Source organism: Prionailurus viverrinus, chromosome X (genome assembly GCF_022837055.1).
Source record: "Prionailurus viverrinus isolate Anna chromosome X, UM_Priviv_1.0, whole genome shotgun sequence".
NCBI classification, from domain to species: domain Eukaryota; kingdom Metazoa; phylum Chordata; class Mammalia; order Carnivora; family Felidae; genus Prionailurus; species Prionailurus viverrinus.
The window spans coordinates 42683585-42701868 of NC_062579.1; the positions used below are offsets into that span (position 1 = coordinate 42683585).

General features: G+C 48.2%; 1 protein-coding gene and 1 long non-coding RNA gene across 3 annotated transcripts in view; one reads left to right on the forward strand and one right to left on the reverse strand.

Annotated features, from left to right (window-relative positions):
- The window catches only part of LOC125156875 (protein FAM156A/FAM156B-like), a 47150-nt gene extending 42240 nt beyond the window's left edge, over positions 1–4910 (forward strand). The window contains exons 3-7 of one of the 2 annotated variants that reach the window (XR_007148825.1): positions 26–231; positions 441–526; positions 803–923; positions 3773–3932; positions 4444–4910. The gene's annotated coding sequence lies outside the window, so the exon portion shown is untranslated. Of the gene's footprint in view, positions 1–25; positions 232–440; positions 924–3772; positions 3933–4443 lie in introns of both variants that reach the window. The other variant, XR_007148824.1, reaches the window with a different exon arrangement.
- Positions 4911–10740: 5830 nt separating this feature from the next.
- Positions 10741–16976, reverse strand: LOC125156876 (uncharacterized). The gene is made up of 3 exons (XR_007148826.1): positions 16942–16976; positions 15699–15934; positions 10741–12547 (listed from the first exon to the last, which is right to left on the reverse strand). It is a non-coding gene; the product is annotated as an uncharacterized LOC125156876 (long non-coding RNA).
- Positions 16977–18284: the final 1308 nt, after the last annotated feature.

An 18284-nucleotide genomic window follows, 5' to 3' on the forward strand; every position in this document is an offset into this window, starting at 1 on the left:
TCCATATTGGGTTGTTCTTTGTCAGGTGTGAGGTCACCGCATTTAAATTCTAGAGCAGCAGATCACAGTTTATCAGGAGGTTTGGAGCCAGGCCCGGAGGGCACCAGGGAACACCATCGAGTCACCGTTTGCAGCCCCGCAGCACGAGCAGCCTTCGGATCATCTGGGCAGAGCAAGTGGAAGAGAGTCTTCCTGCCCACAGAGAGCTGGAAGCACAGCCCACCGCCCACGGTATGAGGTCCTGGGGGATGGTGCCGGCCCCCCTGGCGTAGCATCTCCAGGGGCTGTACCTTGTTGCCCGGTGTCCCTGGGGTGGGGAATGCGAACAGCAGTTTTATGCCTGCATCACGGAGTCATTTCAGAGTTGTTTTGGGATTTACATGTGTGCCTTTTCATTTCAGGAGGCATTAATGAGGCATCATCCTTCTTCCTCTCCACAGATCCAGTGCTGTGTAACCCAGGAAGTGCCCGTGCAGTCCCTCTGAACTACAGAGAAAGTCTGCTTGTGCTCAGTCTCCGTAATTAGGTAATGTCCAGAGCTGTGTTGCTGCAAACATCTGTGAGTCTTCTGCAGACAGAAGTGGCGTCAGAGCAGGTGTGTTTATTATGTTCTGAACGTGTGATCTCTCCAGAGAGCTTGGTGCTCAGGTGACCCTGCCAGGCTCGTGTCCCACTTGACAGGAGAAAGTAAACAAAGCAGGGATTTTCTTCCTTGAAACTCTGAGGCCTAAATTTACACTGGTCATTTGGGGTGTGGTTAGCAGGATAACATGCGCATTTCACTTTATTGATCTTGTCCTAGGTATCAGACAGTATTCTACATATCTCCATATATCAGCTTATGGAATCCACTCCCAGAACCCATCATTGAGCAAGACTTCGATCTCACTTTGTGTGTGAAAAGCAGAGTACAGAGAGGTCAGGTGAGTTGCTCAGTGTCGCAGAGGCACTGAAGGAGAGGGTGACAGGCAAACCTAGGCGGACTGAATTCAGAACATGACTCCTAACCAGCTCACCAACGTTAACCTCCATAGAGGCCAGGGGTGAAGTGCGGAGAACCAATGACTTTGGTGGACGTTTCCAAGCTGGAAGCCTCAGGTCTGATAAGATACCTCCTTGAATCCTCCCCATCCTCCTCCTTGAATGCACTAGGGCAGGGGCACTCCTACCCACCTGGCAGAGTTCAAGGAAGTCATAAAGAGATGTCTTTACCGCAGCAGCCACACCAACCACAGACAGATGTTTAGCCACTCGTTAAGGTTTCATCGTCTCACCCTTGCCTCCCCCACTCCACGCAAGGCTGGCTGCTGGGGTGGGGAAGTTTGGAGTAATCACAAGACAATCCTGGCCCTCGGGATTGAGCCTTTAATCAGGGAGACCTGTAACGCCCATACATGTGGCAAAGAGCCGTCATGGAGCCCCTCTGTGGCTCTGTGGCCAGGAGACGAGAGGGGTGAGAAGAAACGGGGTGGGGCAGTGTGGATGTGGGGCTTGCTGAAGGTGCTCCTGACCACACTTACTCATGGCCTGCACTGGGGCACATGGGGAATGGGTGGGCAGGTGTGACTGACAGACCCAGTGGTACCATCCCACCCCTGCCTCAAAGTCATTGTCCCCTTGCCCACATATCAAGTGTATGTGGGTATCTGGGGGTCCCATCTGAGTCAGCACACGGTCCCAAGTTATAGACTAGGAGATGGAATCCACTAATGTCCAGAGATGTTCAGCATGTCAAATTCTGCATTTTTTTAAATGTTTATTTTTGAGAGAGAGAGAGAGAGAGAGAGGATACAAAGTGGGAGTGGGGGGGAGGGGCAGAGAGAGAGGGAGACACAGAATCTGAAGCATCAGCATGTCAAATTCTAGGCAAGAGGCAGAGGGAGAACCACCAGGAGGCAAGAAATACAGGGAGAGCATGGGGGTGGAGTGGAATGCTCAAATCAGAAATCTCAATGTACCTATCACAAGTAAAGAAATTGAATTTGTTATTTAACAACCTTCCCACTGGGGCACCTGGGTGGCTCAGTCAGTTGAGTGTCTGACTCATGGGATCGAGCCCTACTGTCAGTGCAGAGCCTGCTTGGGATTCTCTCTTTCCCTCTCTCTGACCCTGCTCCACATTCTCTCTCTGTCTCTGTCTCTGTCTCTGTCTCTCTCTCTCTCTCTCTCTCTCAAAATGAATAAATTTTAAAAATTGATTTAAAAACCTTCCCACAGAGAAAAGCCCTGGGCCTGCTGGCCTCATTGCTAAGTTCTGTTAAACTATAGGAAGAGATAATATCCATCCCTCATAGGCTGTTCCAGATAGAGAGGAGGAAGGAACATTTCCTAACTCATCCATTAGGACAATATTACCCTGCACCAAAGCCACACATGACAACACAAGAAACTATACACCAATATCTATCATTAACATCCATACATAAATCCTCAACAGAATAGCATATCAAATCCAACAACATTTGCAAGGGGAAAACCAACTAACCAAGTGAGATTTATCCCAGGGTTGCAATATCGCTTTAACATTCAAAATACAATTCGGGTCAACCAGCATAGTAATATATTGAGGACAGAAACCATGTGATCATCTTGATAGACAAAGACATTTGACAAAACTCGAGGCCCATTCGTGATAAAAATGCTCGTCCAACTACGGACAGAAGGGGATGTCCTCATTCTGATAGGGCTATCTACAAGAAAAATATGTCTCCTGTCACATATTTATTAGTGAATGAATGCTTTCCCGCTGAGATCCAGACCAAGGCAAGGATGGCGGTTCCCACCATTTCTGCCCGACATGGACTGAAAGTTTCAGCCAGCGCAATCATGCAAGGCAAAGAAACGAAAACATGGAGAAACTGGACACGAAAACTATGTCTGAGCAAAGACTTGTACTCAGATGTTCACAGCAGCATTATTCATAATCGCCAGAGAGCAAAACAGTGTAAAAAAGTCTGTCAGCTGGTCAATAGATAATCGAAATGTGGCAACCCATGCAGTAAGATGCCACTGATCTATGAAAAGGGATGAACTTCTGATTTCTGCTACAACGTGGATGAGCCCCCAGAGTGTTCAGCTACATGAAAGACACAGACACAAGAGTCCACTTAAAGCAGGAGTCAGTTTCTAGGAAATGCCCAGAAAATGCAAACCTACAGAGATAGAAATTACATTAGACTCTGCCTCAGCCTGGAGGTAGTAGTGGGAAGTGAGCGCTGATGGGTACACAGGGTCTTTCTGGAGAGAAGGAAATGTTCTAAAACTGAACTGTGGCAATGGCTGCACGACTCTGTACATTTACTACAAGTCACTGCATTGGACTGTCTAACTGGGTGACACTGGTGTGTAATTAGAGCCCAATAAAGCCCTTTGGAAAATGTAATGCAAATGTCTAAGTAAGTCATGGTGGAAAAGGTATGCCATTGATTTTATAACACTAAGGAACTGTCCCGTCTCCCTTTCCATGTTCTGGGTCCTGCCTGCACGACCCATCATCACCTGCCTCCTCCCTGTGGGTGAGGTGCTCCCACCAGAATGAGTCACTGTGCACATCACAAAGGAATGCTGCTGAGTACACACGTCTGTGCGTGTGTGTGTGTGTGTGTGTGTGTGTGTCTGTGTCTGTGTCTGTGTGTGTGTGTGTGTGTGCGCGCTCATGCGCAGGCACCCGCTGGGTGAACTTAATGGTTGGCTCAGAAATCCGTGGCTGGGGTCAGGCTCCTAGGGTCCATCCTGCATCTGAAAACCCACTTAGGAGTTTTCCTTTCTTCAGGAATCCCATGGACCTGGCTGCAGTTTCCCTGGTAACCAGCCTCATCCTTAGCTTTAACTTCTGGCCACAGGAAGATGTGTAGAGTGGGGAGGGGTGTTGTCCGCCCCCCACTGGGCCCCCTGCCGCACCCAGCAGCCCAGTGTGGAGACACAGCAGAGAGGTAACCAAGACAATGGAAATCCCACTGCCTCGAGGCCCTTCCCTCTCCCCTCTGCCTGCCTGAGTGTCATGTAAAGAAGGGGACGCAGATGCATAAACACACTCCTCTGTCCTGTAATTGTTCTAAGTGTGGCTGTAAAATAAATATGTCACAAACAGCTCCTGACTAATAAATACAGAAAGCAAACTGATGGCTGCTGCAGGGAAGGGGGTGGGTGGATGGGACAAATGGGTGAAGGGGAGTGGGAGATACAGGCCTTCAGAGAAGGAGGAATGAATAAGTCATTGCATCAGAGGCATAACACAGGGAATGTCGTCAGTTGCTGTCATAGCATTGTATGGTGACAGATAGTGGCTACACTTGTGGTGAGCAGAGCATAACACTAGACATGTTAAGTCCCTGTGATATTCACCTGTGACTAATGTAACATTGTGTGTCAACTTTACTCATGTAAAAAAAAAAATAGCTCTTGAAAGAAGACACATAAGGAATTTTTTTTTTTTAATTTCAGTGGTAACACACATGGCTCTAAAGTTCAAGATTCAATTTAAACCAGGACAGGTGAAGCTCAGAGATGCTTCTCAACACCATCTGTGCATCAGATCTTTCCTGGAGCAGTTTAGAATGACTCAACACCTAAAAAACAGACAATCCAGTTAAATATGGGCAGAAGTCATGAACACACATTTCTGCAAAGAAGACATACTGACGGTTAATGGACATATGAATAGATAATAGGTACCGATCATCATAGGGAAATGCAAATCAAAACCACAATGAGCTATCACCTCACACCTGTCAGAATGGCTAAATTCAAACACACAAGAGACAACAGGTGTCAGCGAGTGGAGAAAGGACCCCTCCTGCACTGTTGCTGGGAATGCAAACTGGTGCGTCTACTGTGGAAAAGTATGGAGGTTCCTGAAAAAGTTAAAAATAGAACTACCCTAAGATCCAGCTATCGCCTACTGGGCATTTACCCCCCGAAATACCAAAGCATTGAGGCGCCTGGGTGGCTCAGTCAGTTAGGTGTCCAACTTCGGTTCGGGTCATGATCTCGCAGTTTGTGAGTTCGAGCCCAGTGTGGGGCTCTGTGCTGACAGCTCAGAACCTGGAGCCTGCTTCGGATTCTGTCTCCCTCTCTGCCCCTCCCCTGTTCGTGCTCTCTCTCTTTCCCTCCCACTTCCCTCCCTCTCTCTCAAAAATAAACATTTAAAAAATTGTTAGCAGCACCTGGGTGGCTCAGTCGGTTAACTGTCCAACTCTTGGTTTTGGCTCAGGTCATGAACTTGCAGTTTGTTAGTTCAAGCCCCACATCAGGCTTTGTGCTGACAGTGTGGAGCCTGCTTGGGATTCTCTCTCTGCCCCTAAACCGCTTGCTGTCTCTCTCTCAAAATAAATAAATACCCTTAAAAATAAAAAAAAAATTTAATGCAAAACACTACTTCAAATGGGATGCATTAACTCCTCTATGTTTTAGCAGCATCATTTGTTATAACCAAATTACAGAGGCAACCCAAATGTCCATCGAAGGATGAATGGATAAACAAGATGTATATATATATACAATGGAATATTATTCAGCTATAAAGAGAATGAACTCTTTCCATTTGCAACGACATGCAAGGAGCTGGAGAGTATTAGAAATAAGTCAGTCAGAAAAAGACAAATAGCATATGATTTCACTCATAAGCAGAATTTAACAAACAACCACAAAGAATGAGCAAAGGAAAAAAGAGTCAAACCAGGAAACATACTCTTAACTACAGAAAACAAAGGGATGAAGGGGATCCTGAGTGGCTCAGTCGGTTAAGCATCGGACTTCGTCTCAGGTCATGATCTCAAGGTTCAGGAGTTCAAGCCCCACGTGGTGCTGTGTGCTGACAGCATGGAGCCTGCTTCAAGATCCTCTGTCCCTCTCTGTCTCTCAAAAATAAAAATTAAAAAAAAATTTAAACAAGAAAACAAAGGGATGGTTACCAGAGGGGGCATGAAGTGGTGGGGGGGTGGGGTGCGGGATGGGTAAAATAGGGGATGGGGATTAAGGAGTGCACTTGTCCTGATGAGCACTGGGTGTTGTATGGAAGTGTTGAATCACTGTATTGTACACCTGAAATTAATATTGTATGTTAACTATACTGGATTTAAAATAAACTTTGTAATAAAAAAAAAAAAAAGAAAGAAAGACAAAAAAGAAACCAGGGACAGATGCTAGTGCTCCATCCCTGGAGAGCCTGATTTAGCGAGTCTGGAATGTGGCCCCCACATAAGCAGTATTTGGAAATGCCTCCTATGAAAACTTAGATTGCAGCTGTGCAAATAGAACTATCCTTAAGGAGAAAACCTAAAATCAGAAATGTGAGACTCCTTTGCAAGGAAAGCAGGTTTCCATCATTACCTGCTGTGGTTGGCAGATCTCACAGGCTTGAGGAGAGGAAAAACATGCCATGTAAATGCGGGTTTTAAAACTGACATCGTATCTGCTGTTCTCAATGTTGGCGAAAACCAAAGTTTGAAGTTAAAACCCTGGATTTGCTGTTGAAGCGTGTGACTTGTTATTGCTTGTCAAGATCCCTTGTGCTTACTTACTTTAAACTTTGCATTGCATAGATAACTTCTCCAGACAGATCACAATCATTCTTTGAAGATGGATTGGCTGAGATTTGTATCAGTTGATGTGGATGGATCAGCGGTCAGGCTTATCTGCCAAGTTATGGAGTTTCCTTTTTTAACTTTTTATTATAATTTAATAATTTTTTATACAATAATTTTATTATATAATTTTTATATAATAATTTTATTATAATTTAACAATAACTTTATTATAATTTAATAACTTTTTATTATAATTTAAATGTTTAAATGAATTCACATGCTCAGATAAGAGACCAACTAGGTCCAGGTATTTACGATGAAAAATAAAACTGAGCAGTCCCTTGTTTCATGCTCATGCATGGACACGTGCCTCCCCAAACTTTCTCTTTTAGCGATTCCTTCTGGGTATTCAAGTCCATATTCCAAATCATGGGCTCACTGCTATGCCTAATCCATTGAGGTTAGACATTGTGAGTTCTTACAGAAGATGAGGAGTGCAGTCTCCCAGATATATTACAGGGCCCAGGTCTTCTGCTCGGAATTCCTGTGTGGAGCCACCCAAACCAGGGGAAATCTCTGCTCAGGATGCGATCAGAGTGCATCTGCCGAGGAGGATCCCTCCTGGGGGACTTTACACACATCTGTGGCAAGGTGAGGATCATGGCTTAGCCTTTTCCAGAGCAGGTCCCAGAGAGTCATTGGACAATGGAGAACACACCTAGCAGTATCTCTAGGATTTTGCCTTCGGGAATTGGGTGGATGGCAGTGTCCAGCCATGAGACAGGGAATAGAGGTCTGGGGTCCTGTGCAGATTTGTAGGGCTTGTGGGATTTGCACCTGAGTAGAGGTGTCCTATAGGTTCAGCCCATGGGGTCCTGGGGCCCAGCAGACATTTCTTAGGTAGACTTGTTGATGGGAAAAGCCATCAGCATACAAGGGGAAATAGATGAAATCAAGTTAGATGCGTGGAGCTCTGGATGGCCATGTGGTCACCCACGAATCATGTATTAGGATGAGGAGAGCACAGGGAAGAAGTTGGAACCCTGGGAGAGAAAAGAAAAAGATTTAGGAGGGGATCAAATGAAATGGGCCAACAAGGAGACTTACAATTAACGACTGAGAAGTAGGAAGAAAGCTTGGGTGGGCTGCTGTCACAGATGCTGAGGAAAGACAGCATTTTGAAAAAAGAATGTTCAGGCTGCCAAGACAGCATCGGGTACTTTGGTTTTGCAACATGGAGCTCTTTGGAGAATTTAGCAAAGGAATGTTCCACGGGTGGGGGACACGGTAGAGGGAAATCCAGAGGTAAAAAGTACTCTCCTCAGTCTACACTTTGAAGAAGCCTGGCTTGAAGAGAATCAAGGCCAGGGTGGTAGAGACAATTGGCTGTGTGCTTTCAGGGGATGTTCTTTTCTGTCCCCAAAAGCAAGACAGAAAACAAGATGCAGGTTCTGGAACCTCCTCTGGATGGTGAGCACTGTTGAACAGATGACCGAGTTGAGAGTTGGATGAGTCTCACAGGTGTTTCTTTCAGGGCAGAGCAGTGGGATTGGGCAGCAGTGGGGTTACAGGAAGTCTTCCATCATCTCCCATGCCATCCTTACCCCTGTGACCCATGCAGATGTGGCTACAGAGACTCAACATCTTCCAGGTAAAAGCCTCAGTGGATGGTGTCCGGGGAGAGTCCAACATTGAGTTGTCAGACTAGAGAGGAACGGAGGGGGAGAGATTGGGAAGTTCTGGCAGAGGTGACATCAGAGGACAGGAGTCCTGTTGGGGGTGCTCAGAGCAGTGATGCCATTGAGAGCAGTGGATGTAAGGGGCTTGGGTTTGGGGTGATGGCAGGGCTGGGGATGTGGGCATTAGGCCACCACATTCAGACCCAGTATCTGCGAAAAAGATGTTTCTTGGTTTGGTGCAACCTTGTCTGTGGCCTGTGCCTGGATAGACTTGAGTCTTCTGTAAAACTAAGGCCTCTTCAAGAGATTGGCCTCAACATGTCCTATCTGGTGGTGAGGGTGCTTTGGGGGTCCTTCCGATGAGGAACAGAGAGGCTGGGCCGTAGAGCAGCAGAACAGAACTCCCATGTGATTCCCGCCACCACAAAGTGTATCCTCGGATCCCCATGAAGGGGGTGCAGGGTGCAGGTTGCAGTGGGTCTTTGGAAGTACAGCGAGTGGCCCAGCTCTAAGATCACACACCAGGGCCACCTGGCAAGCCACCATGAAATAACTCAGGCGAATGCTCTCAGGCGAAGGACCAAGGTCCAATCCCAAAGCAAATTCTGCCATTGCTACATGGCCACAGCCCAGGCACTTGCAGAGCTCAAGGTCTTTGGGATGGAAACCCCATCTTTCCAAAGCTCCTTCTCACTGCTTGATGGGGGAGGGAGGGACAGGCCATTATCTGAGAGGAGCCCCGATGAGGAATGGAGGCCAGGTGGACCATGGCTGGAAGAAGAGACCAAGGCCTTGCTCCAGGTCTTTCCATCCCCAGAGTGACACAAGGGGGTGTAGGCTTCTTCAGGACTAGTCCCTGGCTTCCATTTGAGAGACTCTAGGGCCTCAGGGCACCACTGTCCCGTGAAGATGAAGGGTGGGAGAAAGCATGACTTTTTGAATTCCAAGAACCAAGTGGGACAATGGATATATCAATGTGTTCCAAGTCCTACAGCCTCCTGTAAAGAAAGCCTGTTGAATGGAGTACTGTTCCTGCTGCATAACTGTGTTATTGTTACATAATGGGCTCTCCTTCATGGAAAGCACACTCAGGGGGCCAATGACAGCAACTGTAGACGTGAGACATGTCCTTTAGGGGAAGTTTGATTGCTGGTCTCTCAGAACAAAAGCCAGTGTCCTACCTGAGGCCATGTCAGGTATAGTGGACATGGGGAGGATCTACCTTGGAGATTAGATATGCTGAGGACCCAACAGAGGGGGAAAAGAACTTGGGAGATATTGCCAGGTCTGACAGCAACCACTGGGATTGTCACCCCTGCCTCTCAACTCTCAGGAGGAAACTCACATGATTTACCGTCCAAGGACACAAGAAAGGAAAACCTCTACCTCTTCTAATAAAAACTGGTGGCCTTGTATACGGTCCTCCAGGCTTTCTCCTCTGGTTCTGGGAACATTTATGAAACCCAACAACACAACACAGGCACTGAAGTGAATGTCTGTGTAGCAAAGGAGAAATTGCCCGTGGAGGGCAAGGAGGCCATCAGGAGGCCCTGCTCACCTCGGTGACAGCCCTTGTCACTGAGTCCACTCTGCGGGTCTGGGGGGGGGGGGGGGGCTCCCTTCCTTCATCTGTTCTGGGGGTCTGTTTGTGGATGTTTGAAGCTTCCTGAGTTAAAGGACAGGACAAGACAAGGACCGCTGATCTCTCACATGGACGGCTTGGCCAGTGGGCAGAGGAAGAGCAGGTGGGGATGGTGAGCTGAGATCACAGAGCCACTCATGCTCCTCAGACCCCATGGGCACGTTGGCTTATTTAGTCCCTGACTGATCTGATCTACACCATGAGAGCTGACCCTCTGGACTATGGAATGCAAGGGGAGGGGGGAGGAAGAGCCATTAATTTACATCCACTATGATAGCTACGTGTGGTCAGATGTAATCAGTGAATTGTCCAAATATACAAATGCTCAGTCTCTTTAAGTGAAAGTGTTCTCACATTTCCACCCCCTGCATCCTCCTCCCAAGATGAGGAGGGGGTATGTGTGGCTACAAATCTGTGTGATGATGTGAGTAGCGGGTCTATGACACACTTATGTGGCTCACAGTGCCCTCGTGGTCTCTGAGGGAAGGACAACACTTGTCTCCCAGGTCCAGCTGGTGATGCCGTGCATGGGGCTTGTGTAACTTGCACTTTTGTCCCTCTCTTCTTGGTCGGGTCCTGGTAGTCCCTGACTGACTCAGATTTACCTCACTTTGCTGGCATCTGCCAGTGCCTCTGAATCTGGGTTGCATCCTCCACCCCACCCCTGGGCAAGAGCGTCCAGTCCACAGGCTCAGCTGCAGAGGCATCTAAGTCTCCAGCCAGGTTAAAGCCTCCTTCATGAACCTCTGGCTAGGAGCTCAGCCACATTCTACATCCCCCAGGGTGGAGTACAGCTTCCCTCACCCACCCACCCCACCCCACCCCCACCCCCAGGTCACACCTACACCACAGCAAGAACTAATTTCAGCTCCAGAAAGCTACATATCCACACTCCAGCTGCCCTTCTACCCAAAGAGAGAGGACGGCCATTGGGCAGAGGGTACCTGTGCATCCCAAGTGTGAATGAGGTGAAACCCTCCTTTCCTTGGTGCTCCTCCTCGCTTCTTGACACCCATCCCTTGTCTGAGCTGTGTTGCCTCTGCCACCACTTGCTCTGTGGGCCTTGCTGCCCTGGACTGAAACGGACACTCTTTCTTTGGCTCTTCTTTCTTATTGACCCAACCTCCCATGCTATATCCAGGTGAAAAGGAGCATAATGAGAAATTGGCACATTGTCAAAAACAATGGAAATTGTGGTGACCTATCCCCCCCACTCAAAAAATATGTATAAAGAAAGAGATGGAGAAATGAATGGGCAGAATGCCAAAGGCTCCTCCGAGGTGGCCTACGATGTGCTTAGGGTGTGAGTGGGGTCAGGCAACATGGATATTAATGGTGGCCTTGACAAGAACACTTGCAGTGGAGTGACAAGGACAGAATCTCTGTTGAATGGTCTCAGGAGAAGTTGAAGCAGTTTTGCTTTGAAAGGCACAGATGATGTGCCAGTAGCTGCAAGATGACATGTGGGAAGAAGATGGGTTCCCCCCCCCCCTTGGGTGTGGAATGCTCCAATGTAGAGAGAGCAGGTGATGGTTCAGGATAGAGGAGAGACAATTGCAGGAGCGGAGTCTCTGAGAAGGTGGGAGGCCTGGGATCCCGAGCAGCAGTGAGGGGCTGGTATGCAGAGGGGCAGCAGAGAATGCCAGGACAGAATCAGGTAGGTTGGGTTTGGGAAGCTCTGAGAAGCCCCACCTGATTGCTACTGTCTTCTCCCTGAATTATTAGGGAGGTGCACTGGAATGGAAGAGGATTGCAAGTGAGTGATGTAGTTAGTAGTGTGGGCAGGATGAGTGGGAGTGAGAAGCCATTCTCTCCTGACCATGGGATTAAGATGAAAGAATTCAGTAGGATTTTAAATTTTGTCATGAATGCTCTGGTGCTCAGATACAAGCAGGGAGTGTTGGTATTGGGCGTGAACCAGTGAACCACGAGGTGGCCCAGGGGTCCATGGACTGGAAGCCCCCAAGAGGCTGAATACTGTGGATGTAGAGTCATTAGAGGGAGGGAGCTGGAGAAGGAGGGCATCCTGTTGGGGGTGAGGAGAAAGGGGAATGCTTGGCAGCGACAGCAAGGAGGGGAGCGGGGTTCCTGATGCCCACACCCCAAGGCAGGTCCCCGGGCAGCGGGATGTTCGGTTGGGGAGAAGAACAACCCTGAGGGTGGAGAGGACCGGGGGTGGCCAGGTGCTCTACTCGAATCCTGAGGAGGCCAGGAGGTAGTAGAGGAAGGAGGACTGAGAGGACAGCCAGTGTGCCACGTGACGACCATTTGCACATGCTGGGGGGGGTGGGGGTGGGCAGAAGGACAATAACCAGCGGATTTGTATAGGCATCGCCAAAGAGGGGATCAATGCACCCAATTGGGGGACAGGAAAGGGATATCACAGGTTCTGGCCTCTGGACAGGTCTGGAAAGTTTCGTCATTCCCGGGCACACTGATTGGCACCAACCTCAATCAGCCACCGTGCGCAGGCCCAGACCCACCAATCTGATCGCAGCCCCAAGCCCTGGTCTTCTCCTCACTTGCTGCTCAGACTTCTGAGGGTGGGATTTCCTGTCTCTGTGGGCGTATTTCCGGGGAGGGACGACAAATGGTGTGGTGCTAAAGACTGTTTGGCAGGGCCAGTTATGCCTTGCTCCAGCTTTCTCTGCCCCTCAGTGGCCTTCCTCTTTGCTCCTTCATCTATGATCTTCAGGGCTCTTCACAGGAGTGCAAAAAAAAAAAAAAAAAAAAAAGTGATTTTACTTTGCGATACGTATTGCTCAGTTTCTCTCGACCGTAGGGGGCAGTGTTGTACCATGTGGTCATTTTTCAGGCCTCTGCCCACCCACCCCCCCTGCCCTTTTTCTTTGAAAAAACTTGGAAAGTCTTTTTAAAAAACAACAGGGCCTTGTTTTTGTACCTGTGCAGTTTAGCCAAGGACAGATTCAGCCTGTATGCAAAGTTTGAGGGCCCCAGTGAAAATGTGCAGCCCTGTGACAAAACTCTACCTTTCAAGTTGCCTTTCTTATGTTGTTGCCCAGGTTCCTCGGCAACCCGAATTTCTGAGTTTCTTAGTCTCTTAAGTCCTCTGCCTATTCACTTTCCCCCACACCTAGTGGTTACCAGTTGCGGAGGGGAAGCATGGTACTGGGGGTTCTTAATTAAAGGGTTCAATGATACATACTGTCTGGGTGATGAAAATTCTGGGGATGGATGATACTGGTGATGGCTGCACAACAATGTGAACTTCCTGATGGAACCAATGGATGTTCATTTAAACATGCTTAACATGGTAAATTTTATGTGATGCATATTTTACCACCACAAAAGCGAGAAAAAACGTCTTCCAGGTAAAGGTGACTTAGCACAGAGTTTGTTCTAAATAACTAGTTGCACAAACTGGTGGCAATGAAATACAGATGTCAAATAAGACTTGAAGGAACCGGTGGGTAAAAATATCAAAAAGGTATGTTGTCCCTGTTGCCTTCCTTGATCAGATTTCTGCTCACATTCCCTCATTGTTTCATCTCCTGTCTCCCTGTCAGGTACCTTTTGCCACAGCCACTGTGCTGCTCTGGGCTGAAAGAGTGCTCCTGGATATACATGTGTGCACGTGTCTGTGCCTGCACAGGACTCTTGGGACAAGCACATTTATTGACAGTCATGATCCCATCTCTGTGGATGGCCTCACACATACATCCTGTGGTTTTCTTCCTACTCCTTTTTGTGGTTTGGGTTTTTTCCTTCTTGAGTCAGACAGATGAAGCTTCAGTTATCCTGGTAACCAGTTTTGTTTTGTTTTGTTTTGTTTAATTTAAACATCTCAACGTCTGATCACAGAAAGAGAGGGTGATGGAGACACAAGCTTTCTCTTCCATTTGGAACTTAGGCTGGGCTGGCGCCTGAGGCTGAGTCACTCAGTGAGGTTGAGTGGAGGAATGTTGCCATGATAACAGAATGGCTCACCCCCTTCCAGCACACAGGCCCCTTTCCCTGCCTCTCCCTTGCCTGCTAGATCTCTTCTGAGAATGGGAATGTGCTTTGGCTAGGAGAGAATGGATAGATGTATAGCAGAAGATGCAAGGAGAGAGATGTAATGTTGGGATGCCCTCAGAAGGACCTGGGGGAGAGAACACAGCCCCCCCCCCCCAAAGCATCCTGCAAAACACTGAGATTCTAGGAGGCTATGAATGTATGAAAGCACAGTGGCTCTAATGTGTTTCTGTGATTTTCTCCAGCTCTACAGGATGCTACAGCATTTTCGGAAGCCACGCCCCACAGCTCAGGCCCTGGAAAATGGGGTCTGTGTTATTAAAGGAGAATGGAGCCTGGCATCAGTTGGAGAGGACAATGACAGACTTGAGAAGGACCTGTTCACCTCAGTGACAGCTCTCATGAGTTACTCTGCTCTGTGTGTCTGTCTGTTCTGCTCTTCCTTCTGTGCTCCGCTTTGGGGTCCATTTATGGGACGTAAAATGTTGTCCTAGTTAAAGGAGAAGACAAGGGAAGGATGCCCCATCCTCCTCTAACATGGACTGATTGGAAGGTGGACAGAGGAGGAGCCTGTGGGGATTGTGAGCTGGGATTACAGATTCACTAGTGCTCCTCAGACCACAAGGGCACAGTGGAAAATTTATTCTCTCTGACTAATGTGATCTTCATGATTGTTTACTCTCAGGACTGCATAGAAAAGGAGCAAAATCCCCACTAAATGCATTGTTGATCTGGTAAGGGTGGTCTGATCTTATATGTGACTGGTCTAGTTGAGGAAATGCTTAGATTCCCAGATTTCCACTGTACCTGCCTACTTGCCTCCAAGGTGGGGAAGGTGTATGTGTGGTTTACAAGTCTCCTGGGTGATGCTGGAAGGGGGTTTTTGTGAAATACTTATGTTGCTCACAGTGTCCTCGGGCATTTCTGAGGGAAGGAGGACTCTTCTCTCCCTGGTCCACCTGATGAAGTGACCTGCACCACCTGTGCATATGGCTGGTGAAATTTGTTTTTTCCTCCCTCTCCTCTTGGCCTGGACCTGGTGTTCCCTGGCTGACCAAGCCTCAGCTCACCTGTGCTGGCATCTGTAGACACCTCTGATTTTTGGTCTCAGCCTCAATCCACACCCTGGGCAGGGCTGCTGCGCCACAGCCTCAGCTTCAGGGTCACCTAGTCACTTGCCTACTTACTCTTCCTTAGGTCTCCTTCATGAACCCCTCCATGTGTGACTCACTCACTTTCCACATTTGCCACCCCAGGAATGCAGCCCCTGGGGTGTGACAGCACAGCAGGAGCCAAGATCAGCTCCAGAAAGCTAAGTTCCTCAACTTCAGCCATCCCTCTGCCCAAAGAGGCTGCTGGATCATCCTGCAAAGTGAGTTCCTCTGAATCCCAAACATGAATGGGTGCAAAATCCTCCCCTCTGCCTCTCTGATATATCTCACTTGTCCTCTTTCATAGAGGAGAGTCAGACCTGACAGCCTTACCTCCACCTGCCACCTCCTCTGTGTGTCTTCTACCCCTCTAAGGCTGGGACAGAACAATCTTCTATTGCATGACTTTCATGCTGACAAAACTCCCCATAGTATATCCAGATCCCAAATTGAAAGTTTTAAGACTTTTTGTTTTTTTAAGGTAAAAAAAATTAGTTAACTGTTAAAGAAACATAAAGGAGAGTGGAAAACCAAACATCCTTGTGGCATCGTCAGCACAGAAAATCTATAAAAGTAAACTCAGAGTTCAAAGACAGATACCATGTTTTAAAAGGGTCCTAGGAGATGCTTGTCAGCAATTGTAACATCAGTACCCAGAGAGCTTCAATCCTAAGTCCTCTGCTCCCACCAGCACCTGGATACTCGGCAGCAGAGATGAACTTACCCAGAGCTTGTGATGTCTTCAAGGAGTTCTGGGGCAAATCTGGATGAGTCTTCCTAGGTGACTAGTCCAGGAGTATTTGGAGGTTTGGCAACCTTTTTTCCAGTCTCCTATTTACCACATAATCAATTAAAAGATCACGGAGACTGACTCCATAGTTTAATCCTTCAAAGGAAATATTTCTTTCATTACTGGGAAGTGGCGGCGGGGGGAGGGGTGGCAGAGCACAGTCTACATGACTGGAAAACAAAATGAAAGCATGTCAGTCCTCGTTATAATACCCCTGAAATGAAAATGTTTCCTTGAGAACTTTTCATTCTGGGAACAATGCCTTCAGTGACCTTCCTGCTGGAGTTACAATACAGGTTCCTGGCTCAGTCCTAACCAGGGCAATTTCTCCCTACCTAGTTCCTATAGGTGTGCTCCCATCAAGACAAGACAGGTGGGAACACTCTGGCCTCCAGCAGCTCTTCTCGGGCTCCGCATTCTCCCAGAGGCAGCCGCTCACACATGCAAAGCAATGATCTACCAAACTCATTTTGAGAACTCTTGGTGCCAGCCTTGTTCTGGCACCAAGGATGAAACAACCCACAGAGAGAGTGTAGATGGGACGGGCCCTGTTAAAAGCCCTGTGGAATAGGGAGTGAGCAATAAACACTGACAAGGAACACAGTGGCCACTGGGGTTGCGAGAACATCACCCAAAGAGTAAATTTTCAAGTAGGCCAAAATACAAATTAGAAGAAAGGGAGGGACATTTTCAAAAATAAGGCAATTGTCACATGTAACAGAAGCATCTGAGAAGTACAGTAAGTTGCAGAGAGGACATCATCATAAGGGTTCACTGGTGGCCTTGACAAATCAGTTTTCATTTTGGGGGACAAGCTGATAGAAGCTGGATTGAAGAGGTTAGCAAAGAAAATGGTTACAGAACAAGGGAAGATTTGCTGTTTGCAGCATCAGGGAAATGTGGCAGTGTCTTAGAAAGTAATTGGATAAGGGATGGCTTTACGTTTTACTTACCCTTGTATCAGGGGTGAGAAATAGCGTGCTCATAGATAACAGAATGATCAAGAAATAAACAAGTGACAATTCGGGATCATTGCTAAGGCCTACCCCTCCTCCAAAAGATGGGCAGAGGATCCAGGTGAAGGGCCTGGCTTCAAGTGGGATCAGGTCCCATAGTCCACAGGGGTAGCAGATACAGGTGCAGATCTCATGTTGGTGTGAATGGTGAGAGTTCCTACCTGGTAGCTTTTCTTCTTTTTTTCTCTTAATGTATTAGCATGGAACATCTTGAGAAGCGTGGGTTCTCCAGCTCTGAAGGCTACTACAGGTAGTGGAGAGAGAAGATACAGGTGTGGAGTGAGCAGAGTTTGTTCTTTATTGGGGTGTACCAGGAGAGGAGAGAGGAAGGTGCAAGGAGCAAAAAGACCAGTGTCTGAAGGGGAGAATTTATAGCCCTGGATAAGCTAGGGAAGGTGCGGTCTGGTGGAACGTGAAGTAGCCGTGGGTCCCTGGATTGGAGTCCCCCAAAGGGCTGAATTTTGTGAATGTAGTGGCCTTAGAAGGAGGGAGCTGGAGAAGCCGGGCAACGTGTTCGGCGTGGTAAGAGAGGGTAATGGTAGACAGCCACACCAGGGAGAGGAGTGGAGTTTCCGGTTGCCCAGGGCAGGTCCGTGGGCAGCGGGATGCTAAGGTTGGGGAGAAGAACACCCCTGAAGATGGAAAGATCCGGGAGTGGCTGGGTCACCTTTCAGAGCGGTTAGGAGCCCGGGAGGCGGCAGAGGAGTGAGGGTTGAGAAGAGGACAGCGCGTGTGCCGCGGAACGAGCGTGTTTACAGGTCGGGGTGGGCAGGAGGACAATGACCGGGGGATTCGTACAGGTGCCGCACGCGAGGCGGTGGGGAGGCTTCGAAAGTCAGGCGCCAGGATCCCGACATCACCGGTCCAAGCGTTTAGACCGGTTCGGGAAATTCTAGCGGACGCATGACGAAGGTTGGAACCGACGTCACTGAACTGTAGTGCGCCGGCCCAGAGCCCACCAATCGAAATCACATCCCGCGACACCGCCCCCGTGACCCTTCCGGAGGACGGAACTTCCTGTAGCTGTTGTTTTGGTTCCGAATGTGGAACTAGGCAAGGTTTACGTGGTGGGGAGACGGTTTGGTAGGGCCACTTTGGTAGATTCTCTTCCTTTCTTGGGTCCTCAATGTCATCCCCGTTGGTTTCCTCAAGTACTACATTTAATGATTTTCGCGCAAAATATGTTGGAAAGATCGACTTTTTGAGGGGTTTTTTCCTTTGGTTTCTCTGGCCTGCAGGTGGCAATGTTGTTCTGTAATGCTCTCTTACTCGCCTTTCTCCCCCCGCCCTTCTTGTTTGAAAAAACTGGCATCATCCCTTTCCTAGAACAAGGCAGCTAGCTGTTCTTTGCGACTCAGGGAGTTAGGGTTGCTGGGCTTTTTTTTTTTTTTTTTTTTGCCCTTTTCAGTAAGGGCCTTCTTAAAAACACACCCCCTTTAACAAAATCGTTTTGCTATTTAAGTTGGCTGCTTTTTTAGTTGGGCTTCCTACGTTGCTTAGTAAC